The 22,618-nt window shown below is 36.8% G+C and overlaps 2 long non-coding RNA genes across 3 annotated transcripts; one reads left to right on the forward strand and one right to left on the reverse strand.

The window, feature by feature from the left end:
- Positions 1 to 167: 167 nt before the first annotated feature.
- Positions 168 to 16,058, forward strand: LOC137069713 (uncharacterized). 2 transcript variants are annotated; one of them, XR_010904267.1, is made up of 5 exons: positions 168 to 769; positions 1,293 to 1,353; positions 1,451 to 1,599; positions 8,017 to 8,251; positions 14,840 to 16,058. It is a non-coding gene; the product is annotated as an uncharacterized lncRNA (long non-coding RNA). The 2 variants fall into 2 exon arrangements; XR_010904268.1 differs by having other exon boundaries at positions 8,060 to 8,251.
- A 2,797-nt stretch (positions 16,059 to 18,855) lies between these two features.
- LOC137069729 (uncharacterized) lies at positions 18,856 to 20,975 on the reverse strand. Its single transcript, XR_010904269.1, has 5 exons — positions 20,191 to 20,975; positions 19,935 to 20,005; positions 19,733 to 19,820; positions 19,504 to 19,621; positions 18,856 to 19,209 (listed from the first exon to the last, which is right to left on the reverse strand). It is a non-coding gene; the product is annotated as an uncharacterized lncRNA (long non-coding RNA).
- Between the last annotated feature and the right edge of the window lie 1,643 nt (positions 20,976 to 22,618).

Genomic DNA, 22,618 nt, shown 5'->3' on the forward strand with positions numbered 1-22,618 from the left:
TGCGTGGAACCGTCAGAGCCTATTGGCCTTTGTGTGATGGACAGTCGCCGTCCTCCAATCAAGCCATACATCTTGTATTCGTGTGTGTGTGTGTGTGTGTGTGTGTGTCCGTCCATATGTGTGTCTATATATATATGTGTGTGTGTGTGTGTGTGTGTGTGTGTGTGTGTGTGTGTGTGTGTGTGTGTGTGTGCGCCTATGTGTATTACGGGGACATTTCACCTGAATACACGCCACATTATGAGGACATTTTGAATTATGAGGACAGGGCCGATGTCCTCATAATTCTAACAGTGTAGAAGTGTTTCTATACATAGGGGGAGCTAAAATCCAGAATTTCAGCTAAAGTCCTTATAATTCACATAGACCTGATTTTGTGTATCAGCTGTGTATCGAGACAGCGCCCCTGGACGTGGGTCTGCGGTACTGCACCCCTCATAAATATTCACTCTCGTGTAAGGAATCGGAGCTTCTGATTGGCTGACCGCCTGAAGTCCTCATAATGTCGGAATTTCTCAGACCCAGTGTGTACATCTAATTTCCTTATACAAGTGGATTTATGTAATTTACTCATTATTTAAGCATTATTGTCTACAATTGATGAACTGTCAAATATATTTTTTAACGTAGAGTGATCCCTCGATGAAATGTAATCCTTAAATATATTATAATATCATATAATCGGTTAATTTCCTGTTTGGACCGGATTGAAACCACCTGAGAAAACTTCTGTGATTTGGACCTGTTTGAAGCAACTATTAAAAGAAAGGTAAGTTAATCTGCTGTTTAATCGCTTGTGGCTCATTTTGGATTGTTTGTGTGTGTTTTATAAGCTATTATCTGCTCGTTTTGCAGTCAGAAAGCAACTAGCACCTGATGCTAACGGGGCTAGCATAGAGTCATTCTGATCCCAGAGAATCAGAGATGCTTGTCATATTTAACTTGTTTTAGATTCCAATATAATTGTAAATAACTTATTTTGAGCACATACATCAGTCTAGCCATCGTAACAATGCGTTGTCATGACTACAATCTGTGAAGGGGATAAAGTATCCTGACATGCTACTGTAAATAGTACTGTAGTTTAATGTTAGCTCGGTTTAAAGTTACTATTATTATCATTTTTAAGAAACTAGGAAATCAATATATGCTTTTATTCCTCCTGAATGTAATAAAATATACTCTGTACCAATAGAACTGTAAGTATTAATGTTTATAATGAAAACAATCTTGCTGAATAATGTTAAATTAAATGCAATGGTCATAATTATAGATGTTTTTCTTTATGACAGCAGACACATCAGATAATGCGCTGGAGGAGGCTGTACAGTTTTCCCTTCAGAAGAGAGAATGGTCTGATAGAGCTAAGTTTATGTGAAAATATTTTGTTTAATAAAGCTGTGCCAGATACATATGTTGTTTACAGTGATGTTTTTCTTCTGTTGTTCAGTTGTACTGAGTTTGAGAAGGCAGATTTCCTGCTGGAATACAGACGAGACTCATAAGCAAAGAAGAATGAGAGCGGAGGCAAAGAACATATCTTTATGACGCTCTGAAAGTGTTCATCTTTGAGCTTCATTATGATGGAAAACTCCTCTGGTAAGTGTTTGATGTGTATGTAAGTTTGTAATTATGGCCCTGTTTACAATAGGGATGCACCGATATGAACATTTTGCCCGATAATGATAATTATTTATATCAGAAAGCCGATAACCAATATATTGACCTATACCTAAATACAAATTTTTATATACTTTGAGCACCTGATTACAAAAACTAAAGGCTCACCATAAAAAAAAAGCCATATCCCAAGCACTTAAACATAAATCAAACATATGGAGTACAGTTTGTACTAGTGTAAGATTCCTTAACTTTTAAAATTAGTTTTACACTCCTATGGCCAGTTCTGTATAATAAAACAAATTGTACAATAAGATTTGATTTTATTATCATCAGTTAACATGATCCACCAATGAATGAATAATGCTTCTACATGATTTATGAACCTTAGTTCATGTTAATCTCAACATTTTCATTCAACATAACTACCATTAACAAAGGTTATTGCTTTATATTAGTTCATGTTAGTTAATGCATTAACAAATGAGACCTCATTGTAAAGTGTTACCAAAAACACCCACTGCCTAACAAAAAAAAAACAAAAAACTAAATAATGCAAACAAGTCATTGGCCAGCATGACTTAGGCTATAAAGAATCAAAATGCATGTGCCATGGATAAGTCTCCACGTTGCTACCAGGTTATTTACTCAACAGAACACATCCTGTATACGATAATGCAGATATTTGAACAAAATCAACATGGTATTGCAACTTATATTTGCACAAAATCACACACAGATGATCTAAGTTATGTAGTCAGAATAGCGCTCTTCCTATGAAACACAACAACTAAACCCGAAGACTTTACAACTTATTACATTAGTGTATACTATTATAATGTAATATGACAACCCCAATCATATGTTATTAATGTTGTGCATTGCTACAGAGCGTGCGCTAAAGATTAAGATGATCACTCGTACAATGATGTGCTGCGGGTTATTAACTCAATGAAACACGCTATATTGCTTATATCTGCAAAAAATTACGCAAATGCTCAAGTGAAGCTTTGACTAAGTTACATGCTAATCTGTGTAACTCCTGTTGTAGAATTGCCCTTCTGCAACAACGCACTGAAACACAACAGCTAATCCCAAAGAATTAACAGCATTTTATTACAAGAGTGTTCTCAGTGTAATGTTGTGTATAGGACAGTCACAGTAGTTATTAATGTTGTGCATCACTGTTTGAGCAGTACGTGCTGAAGCTAAAGATGATCAACGGTACTATAAAGCGCTTTACTCCAACGTTAATTAACTGAACCAAACGCATCCTATAGATCTCTGGAGGTCACGTGGCCCATTCTGTTTTTTGGCAGGGAAGAACAGCCGGCGCCAGCTCGAGTTTCAAGGCAGATCACTGCGCACTTTAATTCCAAAAGACATACGCTGCGTCCCAATTCGCCTACTTATACTACGTCCTAAAAGTATACTCTTTTTGTGAACAAAAGTATATACTTTTGAGTGTGTAGCAGAAGAGTATGCAAGTTTTGGGACATACTACTTTATTATCTTTAACGGACTCTGTTGCTTAGTTATGTGCATCATATCACAGTTTAAACTGCCGTCAATCATCTTCACAGTTCAAATCCTCCACATTAATTTCCTGCCATATCGGAGAGAAATGTAAATACTGATAATTGATCACTCAAACCCCTTTATATAAACCTCTCTACTAGGGATGCTAATTTCGGTTAATTTTCCCGACCGATAAGCGATGCTTATTAATCGATTATTAACAGTTAACTGATAAGATTATAATATTGACATTACATGGCATTACATAAAAATACAACCGACGAGTATCTGTGACCCGTTAAAAATACTTTTTTCACGTTTTTATTTTATTGTGCAAACAGCAGAACATACAGTACAGCTCAACAATAGAACCTAGATTCACACTAGAGCAGAGCCCGACTTTTTTACGCCCCTAGGGCCGGACTTCGGGCTAATTTTCACGTCATACCTAAATGTGGGCCGGGCTTCGGACCTTTTTAGGCTTCTCATTTGTTTTATATTTATTTGATTAATTAAAAGGAACAATGAGATGTGCTGCACTGGTGGAAACATCATGAGACCATGATAGCTTACTCGACTGTCAAGACATGCTCGCTCACGGTTAAAGAGTCCAGCGCCAGCAGCAGCGCGCGTTTCTTCAGCAGCTTCTAGAGTTAGGGCCTTTTTACAAATGATTTCTTCATTCATTTTCTCTGACCAGGTATCTTAAACCACGTGTAAATTTTACTCCTGGCAAATGGTTAAATAATAAACGTGTGTGAGAGCGTGTTATGGGCTATAGGTTGTAGTCCGATAGATATGATGGAGCTGCAACACGCATCGCCGCAAATGAGTAAAGCAAGCCAACGCAAATGGTCGTAGTCTAAGTCTTAGATGCTCAAAAACACAATCATCTTCAATAAAAATTAATAAATGATCTTACCGTGCTTCGCTCTTTCATTTTGCGGTCTTTGAGCTGCTGAATAAAATGCATCTTGAATCTTTTGCTTTCGTTGCTGTGAACTCCGTTAAATATAGGCTATACCGTGGGAATTTAAGATCTGATTTATATTCATTTTGCAGAGGTGTAAGGTATAATACAAACTGCATGTTCTTTTATTTTTTTATTTGTTTAGATTGTTTAGCTCGTTTCGTTTGTGAGTGCCGTTGCGAGCAGCATCAGCCTGCCTCAGCTCGTCAAAAATGCCTTTTTAATGTGGAGGTAATATTATAGTAGACTAAATTAACTAACATTGTGATACTTGAAGTGTTTTAAATCTATGGATTTTATTATAGGCAAGACAAGTCAATAGTTGATTAGAGAGGCTAAATTGATTAAACATGCGGTTTACTCACTGTTGGCCACTGGCCACTTGGTCGTCACTTAAAAAAATTTAAACTTTAATTTAACAAACAAAAAATTGCTCTAAACATTTTTCTAAATTAACTTAACAATGAAACGAAACAAAATATAACTACTTTGACATTAAAAACAAAACTGAACTATTTTAATGGCTGCAACAATGTAAGCTAATGTAAGCCCCCCCTTACATTACATTTAAAAAAAAGTGATTCCAATCATATCAAGCAATTCAAAACCATCATGATGAATACTGCGCATCTGAAGTGTCTCGGCTGAAGGAAAATTACATGATCTATCAGCTTATATATATCGGCATAATTTTCATATCGGATTGATAACGTTAACATTAATAATGTCCATTTATTGGATGATAACGATATGGTGGCAATAAATTGTGCATCCCTAATTTACACCTGGTATTAAGATGCGTTTTGGTCGATCGGATCTCGAGTAGATGAGGGACACACATTCCCGTTTACACTTGGTGTTTTAGTCAGTCTCTTTTATTCATTTTTAACCACTTCTGTCCTGATTTCTTCAAAGGGAGGGTGTATGGGTGAGTAAATGTATGGGCTTTTTCGGGTCTTTTGTTCTAATGGACAAAAATTATCTCACGCAATTTACACATGAACGTGACCGGAGACCAGCCGAACACTGTGAATGTGTCAGAAATCAAGAAATGGTGAGAGAGAACATTGTGCTCTACGTTTTTTCTCTTGGGTAACTTGGGTAATTAGCTGACTGTCTTGCACACGTCCTGTAATGTTTACGCTAGGGATGAACTGATACCACTTTTCCAGAACGAACTTCCAACTTACCAATAGTACCAATAACTTGTATTTTCATTGCATTTTTCATTTTTAAAAATAATGAATAGAGAAACCAAAAGAATATGAATCAAATTGAGTTGGCTTAGCAAATAGATATCCTTCAGTTATTTGCATGCCTAATTATGCCTGTTAAACTGTATTATAGGAGCTACAGTTACTTCCACTGTTCATGCTATTGCTGTATCACAGGCCTGCTCCAGCTTTGAGATGCAGGGTGGGCCCATTGAAATTCCTGGTGGGCCAGACTTTATTTTAGACATTATTTTTCCCCATAACAACTTAATTTTATGACAAAAGAGGCAGGACTTGAAAGTAACTCCCTATATTTGCATATATATATATAGTACAGGCCAAAAGTTTGGACACATTACTATTTGTAATGTTTTTGAAAGAAGTTTCTTCTGCTCATCAACCCTGCATTTATTTGATCAAAAATACAGAAAAAAAATAATATTGTGATATATTATTACAATTTAAAATATTTGTTTTTCAATTTATTCTACTTTAAATGATGATTTATTTCTGTGATCAGAGCTGTATTTTCCGGATGGTTCCTCCAGTCTTCAGTGATCATGATCCTTCAGAAATCATTCTCATATGAGGATTCATTACGAGTGTTGGAAACAGTTCTGCTCACTAATATTATTTCATAACCTGTGATATGTTTTTATAATACTTTGATGAATAAAAAGTAAAAAAAATAAAAATAAAAAAAAGAAGCAAATGTTTTAAAAATAGAAATCTTTTGTAACAACAGTATACACTACTGGTCAGTCATTTTTTTATTTCTTTTTTTAAATAAATCAATAATTTTGTTCAGCAAGGATGTGTTAAATTGATAAAAAGTGATAGTAAAGGAGATTTATATTATTTGAAAATATGTTTTTATTTTGAATAAATGCAGTTCTTTTGAACCTTTTATTCATCAAATATATTAGTCAGCAGAACTGTTTCCAACACTCATAATAAATCCTCATATGAGAATGATTTCTGAAGGATCATGATCACTGAAGACTGGAGGAACGATCCTGAAAAATCAGCTTTGCATCACAGAAATAAATGATCATTTAAAGTAGAATACATTGAAAAACAAATATTTTAAATTGTAATAATATATCACAATATTAATTTTTGTTCTGTATTTTTGATCAAATAAATGCAGGCTTGATGAGCAGAAGAAACTTCTTTCAAAAACATTACAAATAGTAACGTGTCCAAACTTTTGGCCTGTTTTGTATATTTTTAAATAACCTTCAACTACAACATTACAAGTAATACAAAATACACAAAAATTAAAATAAACTTAGAGGTTCCTAGGACAATTAATAGGAAACATGCCTAGTTGGGCTGTCGAAATTATTTGTTTTTTTGATGCATCGCGATGCAGACAAGGACGATTCGGTATCAGTTCAGTAATAGACCATAACCTATTATAATGTACTGACGCTTTTCTGCCATCATTTGTCGTGTATGTGCATTGTCGCGGTAGCATACAAAGGCAGAGGGAGGCGAGACACGAGTGTGAGTAGTTAAAAATGCTCCAACTATTTTAAAAGCAAACATCTGGGCACATTTCGGATTTTTTGAACAACCTGGTGGTAAGCACGACCTGGAGAACACACGTGCTGTGTGAAAATTATGTCACGCACAAATAAAATGTGCATGGGGTAATACCACTAACTTGAGAAACCACGTTAGCCATTTTCATCGTGAGCTGTTAACGCCGGTCAGTGACAAGGTGGACCCAGCTCAGCCAAAAATCTAATTATATCAACGTTCGAGTTCTTAAAGGGCATGTTTACACCTGGTCATTTCATGCATTTTTACAGATTAGATATATCTGATTTATCAAAAAGATTTATTTACATTTGGTCACAAAACGTTTTATGTTTTTACGTTTTGTTTCATGTTTGATACATTAAAGAAGTGCCTAGCCTAGTCAAAGACTCAAGAGAAGATCCAAACCCTAAAATAACTGATCAATAAAGTCAGAGGTGAACAGTATTTTTAAATGTATTAACTGTCATATCTGTGTCTTCTTATGTCAAATAAAATTTTTACATCTTATATTAAAATGTAATGTAACCTTCAACCTTTTTTTATTTGCATATACAATGTATTTTTAATCCAAATGTGTCCTGGTGAGTGGGTTAGCAGTCAAGTGCATGCAACAGAAGTCTGTGTAATTATGGGCCATCATTTTCAGCGATGTCTGTGAAAAACGTCAGCTCAATCCACTCTGCGTGTTTCACTCATCAGCTTGTGCACAGCAGCTATAGTATGGATATTTAATTTTGTTTAATATTCTGTTAATTAGATGCATTTATTTCATCTTTCTCTGGTATTTTGGGCTGATACCGATACTGGTATCGAAGCATCTCTAGTTTCCACATTAGGTCATTCAGCGGAGAGCAGGCGGTCTTTTGTGACTGTTCGAACACATTCAACCACACAGACGTTACACTACGAAAGCAATCTGGTCGAATGAGTTTTCCAACTTCTGGAAGTGGTTGAAAGTTGACAAGCTCAAAATGTTTTAAACCCCATTTACACCTGTGTTGAGCATCATCCACTTTTGATCCGATCGTCCAAAACACATCTTAATACCAAACGCTATTAAACTATTAAATGACTGGTGATCACAAAGAATATATTTGATGATATTAGATTTTCATCACTGATATTGTCTTTTTTTGTGTCTAACAGGAATAAGAATTCTTAATTGAAAGTTGAATTGTCATTTATTTAGTGTTGATCAGCCCGAGATGACAGTTCCCTTTGGATGACTTGTAATCTCTGAACATATGAATCCAAACAACTGGATGAAGACGATCCGTGTGGATAGAAAAACTTCACGTTTGCCTATCTGCTGTAAGGAGCATCTGTCCTGGTGAAGATATCACACAATTACGGCGATTCTGAGTGGCCAAGGAAATGCACGGTACTGTAAACTTTACATAACCTAATTAGCATTTGTAAGATTATTTTAAAGATTCATATTATCCAAGGTTATGTTCCTGACTTTAAATGCATCACAGTATGTCAGGTGTGTGTGGCTTACACGTTTTGTGAGGACCTTATCATAAGAAGATGTTCCTGATGTCTGACTTGACTGAAGAACCTCAGTGTTGTGTGTGTGTGTGGCTTACACCTGGGTTATGAGGACACATGATTTATGAGGACATTCTCATAAGATGATGTTCCTGATGTTTGACTTGACTGAAGAACCTCAGTGTTGTGTGTGTGTGTGGCTTACACCTGGGTTATGAGGACACATGATTTATGAGGACATTCTCATAAGATGATGTTCCTGATGTTTGACTTGACTGAAGAACCCCAGTGTTGTGTGTGTGTGTGTGTGTGTGTGGCTTACACCTGGGTTATGAGGACACATGATTTATGAGGACATTATCATAAGATGATGTTCCTGATGTTTGACTTGACTGAAGAACCTCAGTGTTGTGTGTGTATGTGTGTGTGTGGCTTACACCTGGGTTATGAGGACACATGATTTATGAGGACATTATCATAAGATGATGTTCCTGATGTTTGACTTGACTGAAGAACCTCAGTGTTGTGTGTGTGTGTGGCTTACACCTGGGTTATGAGGACACGTGATTTATGAGGACATTATCATAAGATGATGTTCCTGATGTTTGACTTGACTGAAGAACCTCAGTGTTGTGTGTGTGTGTGGCTTACACCTGGGTTATGAGGACACATGATTTATGAGGACATTATCATAAGATGATGTTCCTGATGTTTGACTTGACTGAAGAACCTCAGTGTTGTGTGTGTGTGAGTGTGTGTGTGTGTGTGTGGCTTACACCTGGGTTATGAGGACACATGATTTATGAGGACATTCTCATAAGATGATGTTCCTGATGTTTGACTTGACTGAAGAACCTCAGTGTTGTGTGTGTATGTGTGGCTTACACCTGGGTTATGAGGACACATGATTTGTGAGGACATTCTCATAAGATGATGTTCCTGATGTTTGACTTGACTGAAGAACCTCAGTGTTGTGTGTGTATGTGTGGCTTACACCTGGGTTATGAGGACACATGATTTGTGAGGACATTATCATAAGATGATGTTCCTGATGTTTGACTTGACTGAAGAACCCCAGTGTTGTGTGTGTGTGTGTGTGTGTGTGTGTGTGGCTTACACCTGGGTTATGAGGACACATGATTTGTGAGGACATTATCATAAGATGATGTTCCTGATGTTTGACTTGACTGAAGAACCTCAGTGTTGTGTGTGTGTGTTACTGTGACCTGATACGCTGAAAACACCAGATCAGAAGCTGTTTGCATGAGCAAAGTGTGCGCTTCTCTTTTACATAAATATGCAGAAACAGAATACTTATTTCATTTCAGCAATGTAAAAAATTTAATTTTTGGTTCATTATCAGTTTCATAATAAACCAAACATATTATTTTTTTTTAACATTTTTCAGCATTCTCAGTTTCTTTGAAGTTGTGTTTTACTCAATTGCTTTGGCAAAGCATCTGTCAGTCAAACTAAAATCTGGTAAAATCGGGGCAGATTAGAATGTGGCGGGCCGCCGGACTATAGGTTAACGATAACTTTTACTACCTACTTCTGTTATGATCAGGGTAAGGGTTAGCCAGACTATAGGTTAACGATAACTTTTACTACCTACTTCTGTTATGATCAGGGTCAGGGTTAGCCAGACTAGAGGTTAACTATAATTTGTACTACCTACTTCTGTTATGATCAGGGTAAGGGTTAGCCAGACTATAGGTTAACGATAACTTTTACTACCTACTTCTGTTATGATCAGGGTCAGGGTTAGCCAGACTAGAGGTTAACTATAATTTGTACTACCTACTTCTGTTATGATCAGGGTAAGGGTTAGCCAGACTAGAGGTTAACTATAACTTTTACTACCTACTTCTGTTATGATCAGGGTTAGGGTTAGCCAGACTAGAGGTAAACTATAACTTTTACTACCTACTTCTGTCATGATCAGGGTAAGGGTTAGCCAGACTAGAGGTAAACTATAACTTTTACTACCTACTTCTGTTATGATCAGGGTGAGGGTTAGCCAGACTAGAGGTAAACTATAACTTTTACTACCTACTTCTGTTATGATCAGGGTAATGGTTAGCCAGACAAGAGGTAAACTATAACTTTTACTACCTACTTCTGTTATGATCAGGGTAAGGGTTAGCCAGACTAGAGGTAAACTATAACTTTTACTACCTACTTCTGTTATGATCAGGGTAAGGGTTAGCCAAACTAGAGGTAAACTATAACTTTTACTACCTACTTCTGTTATGATCAGGGTAAGGGTTAGCCAGACTAGAGGTAAACTATAACTTTTACTACCTACTTTGGTTATGATCAGGGTTAGGGTTAGCCAGACTAGAGGTTAACTATAACTTTTACTACCTACTTCTGTTATGATCAGGGTAAGGGTTAGCCAGACTAGAGGTAAACTATAACTTTTACTACCTACTTCTGTTATGATCAGGGTTAGGGTTAGACAGACTAGAGGTTAACTATAACTTTTACTACCTACTTCTGTTATGATCAGGGTTAGGGTTAGCCAGACTAGAGGTCTACTATAACTTTTACTACCTACTTCTGTTATGATCAGGGTTAGGGTTAGCCAGACTAGAGGTTAACTATAACTTTTACTACCTACTTCTGTTATGATCAGGGTTAGGGTTAGCCAGACTAGAGGTAAACTATAACTTTTACTACCTACTTCTGTTATGATCAGGGTTAGGGTTAGCCAGACTAGAGTTTAACTATAACTTTTACTACCTACTTCTGTTATGATCAGGGTTAGGGTTAGACAGACTAGAGGTAAACTATAACTTTTACTACCTACTTCTGTTATGATCAGGGTTAGGGTTAGCCAGACTAGAGGTCTACTATAACTTTTACTACCTACTTCTGTCATCATCAGGGTTAGGGTTAGCCAGACTAGAGGTTAACTATAACTTTTACTACCTACTTCTGTCATGATCAGGGTTAGGGTTAGCCAGACTAGAGGTTAACTATAACTTTTACTGCCTACTTCTGTCATGATCAGGGTTAGGGTTAGCCAGACTAGAGGTAAACTATAACTTTTACTACCTACTTCTGTTATGATCAGGGTAAGGGTTAGCCAGACTAGAGGTAAACTATAACTTTTACTACCTACTTCTGTTATGATCAGGGTAAGGGTTAGCCAGACTAGAGGTAAACTATAACTTTTACTACCTACTTCTGTTATGATCAGGGTTAGGGTTAGCCAGACTAGAGGTTAACTATAACTTTTACTACCTACTTCTGTTATGATCAGGGTTAGGGTTAGCCAGACTAGAGGTCTACTATAACTTTTACTACCTACTTCTGTTATGATCAGGATTAGGGTTAGCCAGACTAGAGGTTAACAATAACTTTTACTACCTACTTCTGTCATGATCAGTGTTAGGGTTAGCCAGACTATAGGTTAACAATAACTTTTACTACCTACTTCTGTCATGATCAGGGTTAGGGTTAGCCAGACTAGAGGTTAACAATAACTTTTACTACCTACTTCTGTTATGATCAGGGTTAGGGTTAGCCAGACTATAGGTCTACTATAACTTTTACTACCTACTTCTGTTATGATCAGGGTTAGGGTTAGCCAGACTAGAGGTTAACTATAACTTCTACTACCTACTTCTGTTAAGATCAGGGTCAGGGTTAGCCAGACTAGAGGTTAACTATAACTTTTACTACCTACTTCTGTTATGATCAGGGTAAGGGTTAGCCAGACTAGAGGTTAACTATAACTTTTACTACCTACTTCTGTTATGATCAGGGTAAGGGTTAGCCAGACTAGAGGTTAACTATAACTTCTACTACCTACTTCTGTTAAGATCAGGGTCAGGGTTAGCCAGACTAGAGGTTAACAATAACTTTTACTACCTACTTCTGTTATGATCAGGGTTAGGGTTAGCCAGACTAGAGGTTAACTATAACTTTTACTACCTACTTCTGTTATGATCAGGGTTAGGGTTAGCCAGACTAGAGGTAAACTATAACTTTTACTACCTACTTCTGTTATGATCAGGGTTAGGGTTAGCCAGACTAGAGGTTAACTATAACTTTTACTACCTACTTCTGTTATGATCAGGGTTAGGGTTAGCCAGACTAGAGGTTAACTATAACTTTTACTACCTACTTCTGTTATGATCAGGGTTAGGGTTAGCCAGACTAGAGGTAAACTATAACTTTTACTACCTACTTCTGTTATGATCAGGGTTAGGGTTAGCCAGACTAGAGGTAAACTATAACTTTTACTACCTACTTCTGTTATGATCAGGGTTAGGGTTAGCCAGACTAGAGGTCTACTATAACTTTTACTACCTACTTCTGTTATGATCAGGATTAGGGTTAGCCAGACTAGAGGTTAACAATAACTTTTACTACCTACTTCTGTTATGATCAGGGTTAGGGTTAGCCAGACTATAGGTTAACAATAACTTTTACTACCTACTTCTGTCATGATCAGGGTTAGGGTTAGCCAGACTAGAGGTTAACAATAACTTTTACTACCTACTTCTGTCATGATCAGGGTTAGGGTTAGCCAGACTATAGGTCTACTATAACTTTTACTACCTACTTCTGTTATGATCAGGGTTAGGGTTAGCCAGACTAGAGGTTAACTATAACTTCTACTACCTACTTCTGTTAAGATCAGGGTCAGGGTTAGCCAGACTAGAGGTTAACTATAACTTTTACTACCTTCTTCTGTGATGATCAGGGTTAGGGTTAGCCAGACTAGAGGTTAACTATAACTTTTTACTACATATAATTAGGGTTAGGGTTAGCTTTTAACCAGGTATAACTTATCTACTGTATTGTTTGTATTCTCTTTCTATTATGTTTGTCTTCATGTGTATTGGACAGCACTTTGAGTCAACCATGAGTTGTGTTCAAGTGTGTTATTCCATATCCCCGTAATTACGTGTCCTCACAACCCAGGTGTAAGCCACACACACACACAACACTGAGGTTCTTCAGTCAACTAAAACATCAGGAACATCATCTTATGATAATGTCCTCATAAATCATGTGTCCTCATAACCCAGGTGTAAGCCACACACACACACACACACACAAAACTGAGGTTCTTCAGTCAGGTCAAACATCAGGAACATCATCTTATGAGAATGTCCTCATAAATCATGTGTCCTCATAACCCAGGTGTAAGCCACACACACACACACACACACTCACACACACACAACACTGAGGTTCTTCAGTCAAGTCAAACATCAGGAACATCATCTTATGAGAATGTCCTCATAAATCATGTGTCCTCATAACCCAGGTGTAAGCCACACACACACACAACACTGAGGTTCTTCAGTCAGGCCAAACATCAGGAACATCATCTTATGAGAATGTCCTTATAAATCATGTGTCCTCATAACCCAGGTGTAAGCCACACATACACACACAACACTGAGGTTCTTCAGTCAAGTCAAACATCAGGAACATCATCGTATGATAATGTCCTCATAAATCATGTGTCCTCATAACCCAGGTGTAAGCCACACACACACACACACAACACTACGGTTCTTCAGTCAGGTCAAACATCAGGAACATCATCTTATGAGAATGTCCTTATAAATCATGTGTCCTCTTAACCCAGGTGTAAGCCACACACACACACACAACACTGAGGTTCTTCAGTCAAGTCAAACATCAGGAACATCATCTTATGATAATGTCCTCATAAATCATGTGTCCTCATAACCCAGGTGTAAGTCACACACACACACATACACACACAACACTGAAGTTCTTCAGTCAAGTCAAACATCAGGAACATCATCTTATGATAATGTCCTCATAAATCATGTGTCCTCATAACCCAGGTGTAAGCCACACACACACACAACACTGAGGTTCTTCAGTCAAGTCAAACATCAGGAACATCATCTTATGATAATGTCCTCACAAATCATGTGTCCTCATAACCCAGGTGTAAGCCACACACACACACAACACTGGGGTTCTTCAGTCAAGTCAAACATCAGGAACATCATCTTATGATAATGTCCTCACAAAACACATGTCCTCATAACCAAGGTGTAAGCCACACACAAACACACACACACACACAACACTGAGGTTCTTCAGTCAAGTCAAACATCAGGAACATCATCTTATGAGAATGTCCTCATAAATCATGTGTCCTCATAACCCAGGTGTAAGCCACACACACACAACACTGAGGTTCTTCAGTCAAGTCAAACATCAGGAACATCATCTTATGAGAATGTCCTCATAAATCACGTGTCCTCACAAAACACATGTCCTCATAACCCAGGTGTAGGCCACACACACACACACAACAAACACAAGTATTTAACAAACAGCAGCCCATCACTTTTGTCTCCGATTATTAATCAGTTCTAGACTAAAGATGAGGGTGAGGACAGTGGGACGAGTTGGGAGAAAAGGAAGTGGTTTTCACCCCATGGGTTAAAGAATCTGTTTTCCTCTTTTGTAGGGATTCTTGAATCTTCTGAAGGGGCGAGGCAAGAAGAAAACGGCAGATATGGCCTCCAGCGGAGTCTGCAGAACTGAGCACAGTTCACCGGGTAAACTGCAGAGCGTCCGGCTTCAGCAAAACAGCGAGCCTTTGTCAGGAATCAGGGATTATCGCTTACATGAAACTTGCTAAATGTTTGGTAACACTTTATAATAATGTTCAGTTATAAGTCACTTATAAGTTATTAGATAATGATGAACTAATCATTTACAAAACATGACATTCATAAATGACTTAGTAGTATGCTAACATTTTATGACTGTTTTGTTAATTCAGTTATAAGTAATTTATAAGTTATTGGTTAATACATTCATTCATTTTTAGTGGAATGCTATACCATATATTCATATACAAGTGATGTGTATACAATTGTAGTGTACACTTTAGATTAGGGGATGCAGAAAGAGTTGTAAATGAGTTCCACATCACCTGTAGTAGGTGTTGAACACTAGTGTAAGTGCTGACCGGTGAGGGTTCGACCTCTGACACTTCTGCTCATCACCTGATGTGTGTGTCAGAGGACATTAAACCGCTTCACATTATCCCAGATCCCACACAGAGGACTGCAGAGATTCAGAACACACTGCAGTCCCCTGACTGGAACGGCTCTTCTCAATGATGCTGCTTTAGCATGTGTGTGCAGTTGAACACACACCAGCTGAAAACTTGGATTCATCAATACATTACTGATCATTTACTAATAGTCTGTTCATCATTTGTTCAAGATTAGCCATTGTTTGAGATGACACTAAAACAAGTTTGACATAAATACTCCAATAATGTTTAAGTGTTAATTATAGTACATCATCTAATAACTCAAACATCTACTATTGATCTGTTTTGATAATAAACAGCACATTTGTTAATGGTTAGCATATCACTTATTAATCATTAATGAATGTATAGTTATGTTTTGTAAATGATTTAGTTCATCATCTAAACTTATAACTGAACGTTATTATAAAGTGTTACCCATGTTTGTTTTTTCTTCTGTTGCCGCTGCTGTTTATTCTGTTTTGTTCAAATGTATGGCTATGTCTTAAACTTCTGTTGAAAGCTTTAAAGGGATGTTGAAATTGTCTGCCGAAGTGTTTTTTCTGTGCTATTGAACTCATGGCTACCGTCACCCGTCTGCTCACCCACATTCTTCAAAATATCTTCCTTTGTGTTCAGCAGAAGAAAGAAACTCGAACAGGTTTAGAAAAAAACATGAGGGGGGACCCTTTCATTTATTTTCAGCAATTTTTGTTAATTATGTTTATGAGAGGTTTTAAGTATCTTGTGATTTATGTAATATTGTCAGGGCAACAGCTGTAATGTTGTAAACGAGCACTAATAAACTTCTTGTTCTCTGAAGGTGTGCACTGTCGTATGTCCTCATGTCTGTTTAAAGGTCATGTGATCACACAAATAGCAGTATAGTGTAAAAGACATAGTTGCATATTCAGATATCAGAATATCATAGTTTAGAATGGTTGTGTGTTGGAGTATGACCCACAGGTGTGGATGTGTTTGCAGTCTCAGTACTGTGTTCATTTGTCCTCATAAATCAGGTGTGTCCTTTTAATGCACAATGCCTTCACGTTTGTGTTTGTGTATTGCATTGTCCCATTAATTCATGTTTGTCCCTCTAATACACATTAATGTCATTTATGTGTGTTGTGTATCCACTGTCCTTATAATTTCGTTTTTTTTCATAGGCGGGGCTTAGACACTTAATTATGTGTCCTCATAATTATGTATATTGTCAGGTGGTAATATTATAAGTTGTGTTGTGTGTATACAAATTCTGAAGAGAAATCTGTGTTGTTTGGCTCAAAACAAAATTTTTGATACCCTCCACATCACTGTAGAGCAAGTGGAAAGGGGTGTCCCTGTAATACACCAAAAAACTGGTTTGGGCTGAAGTGTCCTCATAAACCACATAAACCCGTATAGGTGTGTGTGTGTGTGTGTGTGTGTGTGTGTGTGTGTGTGTGTGTGTGTGTGTTAATTTTAAGCGGTCTGTTAATTTTTTTTCAGAGCTGTGTAGGATATATATATATATATATATATATATATATATATATATATATATATATATATATATATATATATATATATATATATATTTAAATATTATATGTTATATTTTAAATATATATATATATATATATAGCTCTGGAAGAAGACATAATATTTTCACCAGCCGCCACTGCATATATTGTTCTTGTATGGAATGACTAACCAAAATGATCAATCGGACTTGCTGTCAAAGTAAGCCATAAGATGTAGAAAGTGCTCAACAATTCAGAGTTGATATTTCAACGTTGTATCATTATTCATGTATCAACTCTTTTTCAACAGTTAATTGATCAGCATTGTTTGGACGTTGTTCCAACGTTATTTTTCTACTGATATATTTCAACAAAATGTTTAAAAGTCATGGTTGTAAAAATAATGTTGATTTGACGTACAACTCAAAACTTGTTGATATTTCTATGTTGAATTCTTAGTGAGTTAACAACACCAATTCAACTATTTGGTGTTCAACGTTGTTTTGACGTTGAAACAATGTTTTTTCATAAACTGACATTATTTCAACTACATTTAAACGTTTAAAGTCAGTCGAATGCCAGCTGGGCTCTTACATGTCTGCATCCTGACTCCTCACCCACAGCTAGTTCCTATACTTGGGGAGTATACTCTGGGCTTGGGCTAAATTCCAAGTTCGGAGCCCTCAATCCCCCCGGACTTTGTTTACTCTTGATCATTTGTAAGTGTGAACTCCTGTAAATAACTGGAGTAATAAGGTAATAAGACACTGGGTGCGTCTCAGGCAGCACCTTAGTTCAGTAGTCAGGGCACTGATCAGGGAATCAGCCCACTGACTTATGTCCTGTTCAGTGCCCTGACTATTGACATAGGGAGCTGATTGATAGTTATTTTTGGCATTTTGCCTTTTTATTATGACAGGACAGTTAGTAAACATGATGTGAAGTGGAAGAGAGAAAGGTCACTGCATGAAAAAAGGTGTATCCGGACCCGTATACTCCAGTATACACTGCTGAAATTCGGAAGAATCCGGGAGTATACTGGCCGGATAGGTCAAATTCCATGGATCGGTATATATCCGTATACATCCGGAATGATACCAAATCGGATGTATGTTGTGGCCGTATATTTCCATGCTACAGCCATTTGTTGCCATGGCAAGTAATCCCATCAGGTTTTTTCAGGAGACATTTTCACACCTCTGAGCAGCTTTGCCTCCCATCCCCTATTGGCCTTTCAACTCAAACTGGATTGGTTGTTCTTTTAAAACCACTCCCAAAACCCAAACTGCTATTGGAGGACAGGGCACATTGAAAACCCAGTAAAGTGATTTTATTGGTTACTTTTAAAACTTAGCCCACCCAGGGCCTTATAGTTTAGTGATTTGATTGGTTATAGGTCAGCTATGCAGATACTGCTCATACACCATAAACCCCACCCCCCTCTCCCCCCAAATGAAAAATACACACAAAAAACAATTTAGGAAAATATGGAATATTTATTATGGTACATAAAACATTACCACGAGCATTTTAAACAAGCAAAAGAATAGAATGGAGAAACAAAAACAAGTGAACAAAATGTATTTAAAAGGGATGAAAATGTAAAGAACAAAACAAAAAAATAAAAATAAAGGCATTTAAAAGGAACAAATAAACAATATAAATATAACTATATAAAATAAACATAAGTTAAAATGAAAGGGTAAAAAAGGCATGAAAAATAAAATTAACACAACATATTTAAAAGTTGGCGATATAAAGAAATAAATACACAGTGTATCTAAAAATGTAACATTATAAAATTAGAACCAGAATGTTAAAAAAAGGTTATATAATATACATAAATGTTCTAAGTAAACAATAAAAATAAGTGAAAAAAAAAAAAAAACTCCCAAAGAGCATTGTAAACATATATTATAAAATGAATGGGGGAAAAAAAGTGAGCAAATTCTATTTAAAGGACGGCGATGTAAAGGAATAAAAGAAAAAAAATGCATATAATATATGTTCTAAGTACACAATATATATCAGTGGAAACATTTTCAAAGAGCATTGTAAAAATACATTATAATGATCCACTGGTGATGTGACGTGTAGCATGGGTCAGCCTCTTGTCTGGTTCGTAGCATTTGGCAGAGCGCAGACAACCGTGGTTCTGTTTGGTGGAGACCTCACCATCCACACTGGCCTTCCATCAACATCATCTTTATCAGACATCTGCTCTATTGTTGCGTTCTCTCACAGGTCTCTTTCTGCGTTAGCTTGTACAACCCTGGACCTGGTCTCCAGCAACTGCAAAACATGACAGTAATTTAACCACTAAAACACAGACTGTGTTTACATGTGCAACAATAATGCAACTATATATTCTAAGAGTAAGGTCTTAATCGCAGGAAGGTGCTCACATGACAAGCAGAACTCTTCACTCCAGTTTACATGCACTTTGCATTATTCACTAATGAGTATGGTTATGTCACACTCAGATTTGATCAAAGTATTGGGTTTAATGTATAAGTTTAATCACAATATTGACAAAATCATATCTCCTAAAGAGAAAATAAATGCTTAGCAAGTTTCTTAACTTACCCTTCACTTTCTTTGACGGTTCTTTGCCATGTTCTTCATAGTGTGTCTTTTTTTGGGCCTTTTCAGGCTGAGCCACAGAATACTTCCTCCGTGGGGTCTCAATATGTCTTGCAACCTGCTAAATTAATCATGAATAATTGTAAAACCAATAAAAGTAAGCAAAACAAAGCACACATGGTAAATATTAATATAAAATTACTTTAAAAAATAATACAATCTTTAAGATTACCTTTTACACATTCAGGGTCAACATCTGTAAAAGTTGTACTTAATTCTTCAAAGGAAAATGGTCAAAGCGAGGTTGTGTGATGACTATTCTGGGGGGAAAAGTTGCAGTTATAATTAATGAAATTCAGTTTTGGCATTTCAAATCCATATGACGTTAGAAGTAGGTTAACCTAACATTTACAGTATACAATAAATAGTCTTACCCAGTTTGTGGATCGTATTTGTGTGGGCTGTTCTCTGAATTGGGTTTCACACAAAGGCACCTTACAGATTCCTGTAAAGTTTGAAATTAAAATGCGTTTGGATTCACAATCTGCAAGAACCACAATATTTTCAAGTTTGAATAAGATGGCCATCAAAGTAACCGCTGGAGACAAAACACATGACGTTATTAGGCTAACGTTAATTGTAAGCCAACTTTGGTTTACAGGCACATTATATAACAATAACTGAACTTACCTCACGTTACGTGCCCTTTTAAATCTTTTCACGGTGTTGTTAGGCTCTTCCTGTAAGTTAGTCCGTGCTCCTCATACTTTTGCTCGAGAGAATAAAGACGCTGGAGAGCCTCTTGGAGAAGATCAGCCTGTTCATGCTGTGCAGATATTAAAGTAGTAAGCAGACGAGATATAGCATTCTGGCCGGAGATCAGCTGCTTCATCAAGGCTTTCACAGTGACTGGGCTTGAGCTTGAGGCTGCTTGTCCTCCTTTGTTCAGTGGAGTAGAAAAACTAAGGTTCCTTTTACTCTCCATATTAAATCTGTCGAAAATGATCGATTCCAAATCTCAACCAAACACCACAAAAAAACAACAATCCGTTCTCTGTACTTCCGGAAACAATGCGGAGGTTTCAACTTTCGCGCGCATGAAACAATACACTACTATTGGGTGCGCCTCCGTCCCCACCTGTATTGTGAGTGGTTGATTTCAAACCTCAAAACGCCCCCTCTTTGGCGCGTGTTGTTTGCTTGCTAATCACCACTCAAACCACGCCCTCGGTATGACGCGTCGCAGGTGTATCTTTAATTTGGTGCAAAAATATAATGCTGGACATAATTATCTACCAACATGGAAGGACAACCACCTGTTGATAATAATACGAGAAAGAGAGCTCGGCGGTTTTGCGACCACTGCAACGAGAATGTTTCACATGCATATTTTTATCTTCACAAAAAAAAAGTTTTTTTTTCACAATGGAGCGATTACAGCTGAGACAAATCACAACACAGAGCTGGAAGAGGGTGCATGTGATGAACTTCATCCAGACGAAATGAGACTGTGGACTGGGATGACGCTGGTATTCATTTGGGTAAGTTACTGAACATTTTTTTTATGTAAAACCAAATGACAAGTAAAATAAGATGGTGATCATCAGCATTTGTTTGATATATTTACTGATGTCGTGCAACATTACACTGATGTTCATGGTCTGCTTTGGTTAGAGTTGACACACAATAGTGATTTGCTTGTTTTCAGAATGTAGTAAGTTTGTTTTTTCCAGTATAGGCATAAGTCTTGTTAATACATTGTAACTTTTATTTATTACAAATTTGGTCATAGCTGTATTTGCTGAACATTTAAATCATGATGGGCCATTCATAACAATAACTAAAGTTATTTGGATAAGCTATTACGAATGGCCCATTAACATTTCTATTGCCCATCATGACCTGTACACTGTACTGTAAAGTGCATGGTATGTGATTCTAAGGGATTTTAGTAAACAGCTGCTAACTTTAAGATAATGCTAGACAAATGCATAGCTCCAGCCATTAACCAATTGGTGTTGTGATGTTTCACTGTTTAAACTAAATCGTTGTATTTAGCTTGTGTATGTAAATTTGTGTGTAGCTAAAATTGTTGTATTGTTCTTTATTTTTTACAGGGGACACTGAAGTCCAAGAGCAAGTTGATTTCTGCATATTTGAAGAAACCAAGCATTTACATGAGAACCAAGATTCGGCAGATCTGAAGGCAAGGCTCCTTACATTTAAATCGATGCACACAGACAGATGTCTATTGTTACACTTCTATTAATTTTTTCTAAAAAAAAAAAAAAAACTCTAACAAATGTCTTTTTTTGAAGAAGAAGACCGCAATGAGCTGCTCAGGCTTTCCTTGGAGCTCAGTGAAACGTCTTCAGATGATGACAGTGACCATGAAGAGCAACATGTCTTCACAGATGGTCAGCACAGTAAACATTTGGATTTTAAAGATGACAAACCTGAAGAAGATAATGGCAATAGAGACAGCTCTGCTTTATTACTTGTAAAGCTATTAGCAATAATGCTTTTAACCTGGCAAGCATTGTTCAACATTTCAGACAATGCCATCACTGCACTGCTGCTATGCCTCAGACAACTGATGGCTCATTGGAAATATTCTCAGTGTTGATTGGTGTCTCCTCTGGGTTTGCCACTGTGGCCTTTGGTTTACTCAGTTGGGGACACACAAACTATAACACTAAATTTATGATCTAAGTAATTCAACTAAATATACAAATAAAATGAATTAATTAGGTCTTATTTTATTCTATAAACTATAATATTGATCTGCCAGCATTGTTGACCCTACAGCCAACTAAAATTTTGTTGCAATACTGTCTCGTTTGACACTGTGAGGCCAATTTGAAACAATCGTCATTGTAAAAGCGCTATATAAATAAAGTTGATTGATTAATGCAATTTGCTGGTATGATTCCCAAGACTTTATATTAACTAAGAAAATATACCAGTACGACAACTTCACTGAATATGCTGTCTGTCCAAAAAGATGATAAGCTTCAACGGCAAGGAATATCTGTACCCCAAACTAACCTATTGTTACAAGAAAGTAACTCAGTCATTAGAGACCTTGGTAAAAAAGACCTGGGTTTTTTAAAAAGAG

The sequence above is a fragment of the Pseudorasbora parva genome, chromosome 1 (genome assembly GCF_024679245.1).
Source record: "Pseudorasbora parva isolate DD20220531a chromosome 1, ASM2467924v1, whole genome shotgun sequence".
NCBI classification, from domain to species: Eukaryota; Metazoa; Chordata; class Actinopteri; order Cypriniformes; family Gobionidae; genus Pseudorasbora; species Pseudorasbora parva.